General features: G+C 41.5%; 1 long non-coding RNA gene across 1 annotated transcript; it reads left to right on the forward strand.

Moving 5' to 3' along the window:
* Positions 1-7777: 7777 nt before the first annotated feature.
* On the forward strand, positions 7778-8342 carry LOC144466856 (uncharacterized). Its single transcript, XR_013493268.1, has 2 exons — positions 7778-7956; positions 8101-8342. It is a non-coding gene; the product is annotated as an uncharacterized LOC144466856 (long non-coding RNA).
* Positions 8343-8412: the final 70 nt, after the last annotated feature.

The raw sequence follows: 8412 nt of genomic DNA on the forward strand, positions 1-8412 counted from the left end.
GTGTGTATGCTAATGTGTACTGATGTCCTCTGCATAGGCAGAAGTAAATGGAATGGATGGAACTGCCCTTGTATAGCACCATTCTAGTCCTCTGCCCACTCAAAGTGCTTTAACACTACATGTCACTTTCACCCATTCACACATCCATTCACACGCTGATGGCCGAGGCTATCGTACAAGGTGCCACCTGCTACTCAGTTAAACATTCATGCACTCACATACTGAGCAATTTGGGGTTCAGTATCTTGCCCAAGGATTATTTGATATGTGAACTGGAGGTGCCAGGTATCAAACCACCTATCTTCCAGTTAGTAGACTCTACCTCCTCAGCCACAGCTGCCCCACCCCGAGTACGAACTCAATTGTGCATGCTCTGCATCGTTTTCATTTATCAGTCTATCTTACAAACCAGCGCAGATGCGAGCGTAGAAATGATCTCACAATGGGGTTCACGTGTGATTCATGAGACATTCTTATCTCACCAGTCACAGCGTAGGATCAATCAGGTGTTGATAAATGTACATATCCCACCCCAATATATTCTCTGTTTAGAGGCCTCGCCCTGAGAGTTTACGGCATAGAGACATGTAATATGGCCATGAAGAGAACCTTGTCTCTTTCAAGAAGACTTTTTTCCAAGGAGAGGGAATTTTCTAGGCTAGAAATGGAAATGTTGACATCGCAGGTCCAATTTAACAAGCTGGTTGTATTTGTCATACTGAAAAGTTTCATCAAAACAAGTAAGAAAAACGCAGTATTGAAAGAAATCACTGCTGCGGTCAACAGCGTTACAGTGGACAGTCAAACTCCAGTTGAGGATGGAATATTTCAGTTATACATACATGATATGTAAACGACCTACAGTCTACATATATTAATAATATAGCCTATATATATATTATATAAAATTGATATTGTCATAAAATTCATTTAAAAACTTATAACTGACCCAGACCAAGGAGGGCATGATCGGGCCTGTTTTTATTTCTGGCATTACAGGAGAAGGAGACAGATGTGCGTCTCAGCTGGACACCAGTAAACATTTAATCACCCCAGCTGCTAGTATCTAAATAATGACACTGTTGCAGGGTTTATTTCTTTCTTGTTAATGATGTTTCTAGAAAAAGAAAAGTTTCATATGGAGCCAGAGATGAACGGTGTTCATCCTTCAGTCAGTCCCACAGAGCCAGGCAGCTGCCAGCTGTGACAGGGAGCTATGGAGTCAGATCAGTATCATAATGAATGAACTCACGCAGGGTTTTTCACAAATGCACATGCTCTGGTTCACAAATATAATGTTTATGCAAATTTGTAATATAAATTCAGAAATGCACACGATCTGGTTCACAAATATTATTTTGAGGCACACTTGTAATATAAATTCACAGATAATGCGAATCGCTGAATGTGCATTTACAAACTGCTTCTCATTTGTGAACCTCTCTACATTTGTGAGAGAAGTCTGTGTGGTGAATTTTGAGACTCCCCTGACGTCGCAGGTCAACGAATGTCACCATTGGCTGATAAATCTGTCAATCAATTTTATGATTCTGATTGACAGATTTATCAGTTAATCAGGTGTGTTTGCTTTCAGCCAATCGTATGGCTCCTTACATTTTCTCCACACTTTTAAACCAATGGCAGAGCTACTGAGCTAAAAAGTGTGCCTCAAAATAATATTTGCGAACCAGATCGTGTGCATTTCTGAATTTATATTACAAGTTTGCATAAACATTATATTTGCAAAACAGATCATGTGCATTAGTGAGTCCGAAATACAACTGCAAACCAGAGCATGTGCATTAGTGAAAAACCCTGCGTGAGTTCATTCATTATGAGACTGATCTGACCCCATAGCTGCCGTGATTTTTCGCTTCACAACAGTGTCGGCTGTGCCTGTTGTGTGCAACTGTTGAGGAGTGTGGCGTCTGCTCTTCCTCACCGTGAGATGGTGCTTTGAGCTGGGTGTTAAGCTCGCTCTGTTTTATTTCTAACTTCCGCTAGCTCTGTTAGCCTTATGTTAACAGGTTGTCCTACTCTCTGTCCTGTTGTAGCTGAGGTCACAGCACAGTGATTTCTCCTCTTCTGTGTGTGTGTGTGTTACGGCTGCGGCCGTATATTGTAACATTTATTGCATGTATATTGTTTTTTTATGTGAGAGTAAGACCTCTCCTTTTTCTGAGGATCTGTGCCAGGTGCCGCTCCATCTCCTTCTCTGAGTGTTGGGTTCTGGCTGGTCGTGGCTGCTGCCGATTGGCTGACGCGGGGGCTTGGCCTTTTTAAACCCCGGCCATCCGTCAAAATTCGAGGGTTGTTTTGACAGCAGCGTTCTTTCTCGTCCCGACGCCAAACCTGCCTGTGTCTTTGTAAAATGGTTCTATTGTGTTTTTTTTTGACTGGAGAGCAGTGAGCCTTAGCTGAACTGTGAGATTGTTGTTTGTGTCCTGCCGCTACGAGCGGTGAGCCGTTTGTCTGCAGCCGACCCGTTGCAGCGCTAAACAGCATTTTTCTTTGTCAATTGCACGTCACTTGTAAATATTTGTATATAGCACTAAGCAGTAGGGGTGAGCTGCCATTTATGTTGAACTGTTTTCTCCTGTTTTTGTTTAGTTTAGGAAGTTAGGTTTAGTAATTGTATTTTTGTTTCTTTTCTTTCACATAGGGTTTAGTTAGTACTTTGGGAAAGGTAGTTTGTTTTATTTGTTGTTTTGGCCTGTGCTCACCCTGAAGAAAAGCGTCCTTATTTATAAAACTGTGTTTCTATTTGTGTGATGGTGAATAAACTCACCTTTTTTGTCGTGCATTACCTTGTGTCGGCTCATTTTTATGTTACACTTCCCAACCCCTAGACGGGTGCGTAACAGTGTGTGTGTGTGTGTGTTCAGTGTGTGTGTGGTGTGTGTCTCTCTTCTGGTAATCATCTCTTTGTGGGGACAATGATCTGTTTACACAGTCACATCATGGGGACCTGTTGCGGTGTGGGGACAAAAAAAAAACAGGTCCCCATCCAGAAAGCATGTTTTTCCGTCAGTGTGTGTGTGAGGTGTGCTCAGCAGCGGCCACTACAGTTTCTGGCTGGCGTTGCACCAAGTGCTCCACACACATTCTTCCAAATATGATTGGTACCACCCACTTCCTGGTCCTCCTGAGGAAGGATGGCAGCAGCAAGAAGTACTTTTCTGTGTTAAAGATCGCAATTCACATGGTGGACACAGCAGATTGTTTGCAGGAGATGCCAGCTAACATGCAAAGGATTTCTACACAGGAGCAAAAGTATAACATGAGGTAAGTGCATTTATATGGCAAATCAATATAACCAGTGATCAACCCTTAAGTTAGGTTGATTAGCTCTGATGATTTCGCATGATAGCTAAAAAGACACTGCTAAATGTGTAGTCAAAATGGTAACTCGGAGGGTGTGTGGTGAAAAGAATTTTTCAATGACTTTCTGGATTTTACTTTAATGTGTGATTTTAATTTTGCTATGATGAATTTCTCTTCAATATTTGTAGTAATGTTACATTTTCCATTGCATTGTAGGAGTATTTAAATTAATGATAAATATTTAATTTAATATTTTTACTTCATTAGAAACTGTTGACTAAATTACTTTTATTTTGTATTTGAAACAATACTCAGGATATTTCCTGTAATACTAAGCATTACAATCATTACTGTCAGGTGGCACAACTGATAATAGTCAGGTGGTGGGACCAGGTAAAATATTCATTTAAGAACATAAAAACTAGCTTCAGATTTAATTCTACACTCTCTATTTCATATTCGTGTATTTTTCATTATTTTAAGCAGCTAAAAGGAGGAAGGAGGTTAAATGTGATGGTTGTCTAGTGTGAATCAGTCCACCCAACAATTTAATGTAATACATCAATAAGGTTAGTGGTAGTGAGATACTAAGGGCAGATCTTAACATTCAGAAAGTATTTTTTTCTTGGTTAGTTTTCAGTGTATTGTGGACACTCACGATGTCCCCACAACACACCTTCAGTCAGTGTAAAGTAGAGTGTCTGAGTAAAACCTGTGTCTGAAGCCCTTGACAAAACTGGTCCCCACAGCCCTGTGTGAAAGACGACTAGAAGGGGGGGGCTTTGAGTTTGAACATGCTGCACTTTAGCCAATCACAATGGAGGGGGCGTGGCCGAGACATGCAGGTGTCCCCAGGAAATGTGTACCTACAGAAACAAAACAGCAAGCTCCGCGTCCATAGCGACAACTCCACCCAAAACGTTCTCGTCAACGTGAAAAAAAATATTTTCTCCAGCGGATGTCTTAGTTACAACATGATTGAGCTAACTGGAGTAGTTTTATGTTGTATCCGACAACGGGAGGCTTTTAACAGATGACGTCCTGATGTTAGCTTTGCTGCTGCTGTTAGCTGTCCCTGTCAGCTGCAGCCACTGATGCTTTCTAGACATCGTGATTTCCCAAAACTGAATAAATACCACATATTGCAACACAAAACTGCTTTGCTAGCTCAATCATGTTGTAACTAAGATATCCGCTGGAAAAAAATATTTTTTTCACGGACCGTTTAATGAGTTATTACCTTATTTTTTATACAGTCTATGGTTATTACAGACACCGCTAGTGGCTAACGTTAACAGCTAACGGCTAATGTTAACAGCTAACGGTTAGCCCAGCTTATTATTGTTATTATTTACAAAACGTGCACACAGAAATAGTAACGTTTGTTCAGTCATTGTGTTTATAGACATATATAGTGACGTGAAAAATGTGATATATAGCTAAACTCTGCTGGTTTTCTACCCTAAGTATTTGTAAACAACACGGCGATTCCCTGGGGGCACCGCTGGAAGTGAAGGGCGTGAGCGTTCGCCGAGGCCCCTGCACTTCCTGTTAGTTGAAAACCTCCGAGCTGTGCCTCCAGAGGTAAAGGAAGAAGAAAAAATGTTTTTTGTTTGTTTGTTTGTTTGTTTTTTACCGGTGGATTTCCAGATTGTGTGAACACAGACAGGGCTTGGCTGGCTGATAAGAAATACTTTAATATGAATTTAGTCTCTGAAGTCTGGTTTATGTTGACATGTATCCCATCTTAGAGATTTTGTCTGAACAAGAGGTCCATCTTATACATATTATGCAGTGTTTACAGCAGATCTATCTGTATCTGAATCCCTGGACAAAACTCGTCCCCACACGGAACTGTAACATTTTGGGCCCTTTTTAAATGATCTAAAGCACACAAAAATTACAAATAAAATTAAACTTAAACATAAAAATGATAGATAAAAGCCATTATTGCAACAAATAACACATCAACTATGTGTTGTCAGTATTATATAGTACATGTAATTTATCTACCTTTTTGAAGGTATGAATGAAAGGCCACCGTCGTCCAAAAGACACAAACCACTATCATCAGATGATGAGATGCCTTCACGAGTCAGTGCTATGAAGCCTTCATCTACAGATGATGTCTTTACACATCTCTCTTTTTGATGGTGTCTGCTCCTTTTTGAGTATTTATTGTCAGTATATGAATTAAACTAGAAATTGTGCACTCATGTTCTTTTTTATGTTCTTCACAAAAAATGAGCCAAGGCCAAAAATAACCATGTGCATTATTTTTGTTTTAGTAAACAGTGAAAACAGGTCCCACAGACCACAACACCACGCAAGGGTTAATGAGTGGATAGATGCGCTGGAAGAACTGGACCTGAATGATATTTATTTATTTATTTGCATCCTAATCATCTTTTCCTTGACTCCATTTATCATTTCAGTCCAAGCAGAAGAATGCACAAACCAGTATTTGACAGTGTAATTCTATAGTGTAAATAGTCGTTCTGCAGGTGCAAATAACTTCAAAACAGAGTTCCAACCTACACTCCTTATCTCTCCATTTACACATTTGTTTTCCTGACTACTTTAAGGTACGGCTAGTCAGAAGAGGAACAGAACACCCTGGCAGCAGACAGAGGTGCAGGTGGTGGAAAGGCACATGAATCACTTCATCAGATCTTGCATTGTACCAGCAAAGAGGGACTGTGTGGAGTGCTTAATGGCTGAACCCGAGGCTCTCAAGAACTGGGACTGGCAGAACGTGAAATTTTATGTTTACAACCACATTACAGCTTACAAAAGGAAGGTACAATGGAAATAGTGTGAAGGTCAACTCTCAGGTAGGGTAGTTTTTGTTTACATTCACGTCTCAAATGATCAACATATTCAGTCGACCCTTACGACACATTCAGTGTGTTATGCTGTTATCTTTTAGCATTTCATGGCTTTGTTCTGAGGTGTCAATGATAACCAAAAATTACAGTATTTTTGAAAGGAACATATATGAAAGTTGTGATATTATATTATATATATTTTAAAAGTAGTAGTGACTGGGTGAGAATTAAAGAGAATAGCTTTACCAGGGAAGGGTTTCAAGGTTTGTCTTTTTGTGGGTATGATATGGATCGGAAAATATCCAGACAATAACTTATTACTCTTTCAATCCTTTTTTGTGTGAGTGAGGGAGCTTTTTACTGCTTCATCTATTAATATTTACTTTAATCACACCAATAATCCTATCAAACTGAGGGATATCAATCAATCAAACATACATTCTGCTATGTTGTGAAGATTATTACATGCATACATACATAGCAAGAGGTACTATGGGGGGGGGGGGGCTGTGGGTGTGTGGTATTAATTTTGTTTTCTTTTCCAGGACAGGAGCTTGTGCAGTGTGGGGCAGACTTCCCCGGTGGTGGTTTTCCCCCTCACTCCCCTTACTTTGTTGTGGCACGTGGTGGTTTGGATTGTAGTGATTTTCTTTGGTTTGTGTTGTGTCCCTTACCTCTGCTTTAGTCTGTCCGCCTGAGTCAAGTAGCCTGCTAACCCTGTTCCTGCCATTTGTTTATGATTTTCTACAGCAATAAACAGTGGTTTTCATTTGACACTCAGGTCGTGTATTTTTGACATCATTGTGTTATTTTAAACTATAGTAAACTTTTAATCAATTATTAGCTGACAGGTATGTGTTTGATATGATTAACAATATATCATATTATATGTTCTGCCTAATGCCCCTTTTGGGTATGATATAATGCAGTTAAATTCTGTCCTTAGGTCTGGGATATCGTAGCCATCCCTGAGCACAACAATGCCAGCCATTTTGGATGGCACTGTTGACATGACCAGTCAATACATCACGTTTCCTTACACTGTGGGTGAACAGGCCAACATTAAAAGGCAATTTGCAGCAATGTCCGGCTTTCCAAATGTAATCGGCGCAATTGAGTGCACTCGCATTGCTATAAGGGCTCCGAGTGAAAATGAATTTGTCTATGTGAACCGTAAAAATGTGCATAAACAAGTTATTTGTGCCTCAAACATGGTTCTGATAAATTTAGTGGCACGGTGGCCTGGCTCCACACATGACTCATTCATCCTGAGGCACAGCAGTGTAGGGAACAGACTGCAGGCAGGCGCTGCGCATGATGGCTGCCTCCTTGGTAAGTACATAAACACCACACCACTGTAGAAATTCAAATGATTAAAGCCTGATTTATAATTACTCTTCTGTTATACCTTGCAGGTGACAGTGGCTACCCCCTAACCTAAGGCGCTGTCTCCTCACCCCACTCACCAACCCGCAGAGCGCAGAAGAGGTGCGCTTTAATGTGGCCCATGCTCATGCGTGCTCCATTGTGGAGCGAGCCATCGGCCTCCTAAAATAACGGTGGGGGTGTTTAGATGCCTCAGTGGGGCAGACTGCTCTATCACCCTACAGAGGTGTGTAAAATTATTAGAGCGTGTGGTGTTCTGCATAACGTGGCACTGAGGGATGCCATTCCCCTCCCACCTGGCCTCCCTCCCCAACAGCATGAGGACCCCGACCACCAGCCACCTCCCTGACATGAAGGATTTCAACAGGGAGCAAGGCTCCGTGAAGGTGTCATGCGGCGTTTGTAATGAGACAAGCAAGTAGGTTTCATTTTTTAGCAAGAGCTTTAATGGAGCTGGCAATTTCAGACATGACATCACATATGTTACTCATGACGTATTTATTGGAGTTCGTCTCTGACTTCATTGATTGCACTGATGGTGTCCCTCTGGTGTCTCTCTCAGGACAGTGTCGGTCAGGACCCGGCCACTTCCAGGTGCGGAACACACTGGTGCTGAGCGCACTGGTGCTGGGGACGGCCAGGCCTGCAGCCACGGTGCCAGGACACGCCGTGCCGGGAACCTCCTCGTCACCCACCACTTCCAACTCTAGAGTGACTGAGGACACAACATAAGTCCACTGTCTTCTCACAAGTCTCTGTTGAAATATTTAATTTATACATTTAATAAACAGATAAACTACTTAACCGGTCTCCTCTGTGGTCTCCGCCAAATCAGTGTCTCCTTCCCTCTCTAACACGATGCCACACACACTGG

The sequence above is a fragment of the Epinephelus lanceolatus genome, chromosome 14, assembly GCF_041903045.1.
Source record: "Epinephelus lanceolatus isolate andai-2023 chromosome 14, ASM4190304v1, whole genome shotgun sequence".
NCBI classification, from domain to species: domain Eukaryota; kingdom Metazoa; phylum Chordata; class Actinopteri; order Perciformes; family Serranidae; genus Epinephelus; species Epinephelus lanceolatus.